The sequence below is a fragment of the Priapulus caudatus genome, unplaced genomic scaffold (assembly GCF_000485595.1).
Source record: "Priapulus caudatus unplaced genomic scaffold, Priapulus_caudatus-5.0.1 Scaffold254, whole genome shotgun sequence".
In the NCBI taxonomy this organism is placed as follows: domain Eukaryota; kingdom Metazoa; phylum Priapulida; class Priapulimorpha; order Priapulimorphida; family Priapulidae; genus Priapulus; species Priapulus caudatus.
In genome coordinates this window covers 124605-125636 of record NW_014577315.1, presented here as the reverse complement: position 1 = coordinate 125636, position 1032 = coordinate 124605, and positions in this window count along the sequence as shown.

Here is a 1032-nt window from a genome sequence, read left to right as displayed (position 1 = left end):
CGAACTCTTCATGACTGCGGCAAAAAAATCCCCGAGCACTTTGCGATATTAACCATACAAACGAGTAGAAACGTTAAGTGTAACGAGTAGATCGCGTTCAGTGTAGAGTGTCATGTCACAGGTGGCATCAAACGAATTAGCGGGGCTGTATCCCATCTGTACATCAGTCTATGGGCATGTCTTGGAACAAGTTAGTCGGATATCATGGTACGTTGTTTTATGATAAATCTATGTGATCTAGCCTGTTTACAACAGTCAGTTTATTCAAATTCGTGAACGATGAGCAGGAACGACACGACATATAAACTGCCCCATGTCTCCAACTATGTATTATTAAAGTCTATCATGGCCTATCATGGTATTTTCTGTTCCTCTATAAGTTTCGACTTTTAAGAGATTCAACCTAGTGATGATGTGTATGTGAACGAGTGTTTGATAAAAGTATAAGAGATAGAAATGAACAGAGGAGAATTTGGAAAAGTCTAAAATAAATATGTCTGTTAGACATGATGCAGCACAAAGTAGATGGTTCAACACGTTCCAGTAGCATTTATACACCGTTGCAATTATCATTTATTATCCATTGGCAATGAAACATGTTCAGTAATTGACAGTATCAATATAAAACGCCTCAAAATAAAATCTAGACAATATAATTAGCTATGTATTACTAGTGCACGACGGAAACTAACCCGACTGGGCGTGGTCAGAACTACAAGTTTCCTAATAGAAGACGGGCATTAAAATGTATGCACTAACGAGCTAGTGCTGCACAGTGATTGTGTATGTGGCGACATCTACTATTCATTATTGTAATTACATTTACATCGCGATAATTCTATCGATGGCTCCGTTTAACCTTAATTATCATTTAACCTTATTATCTAATTTAACACCGAGCTTTGCCTAACCACATTGATCTAACACAGTCGTATTTCATACTTTCGAGCGCTCAAAGGAATAACCTACGTAGAAATATACAGACGCGCGCACACACACACACACACACACACACACACACACACACACACA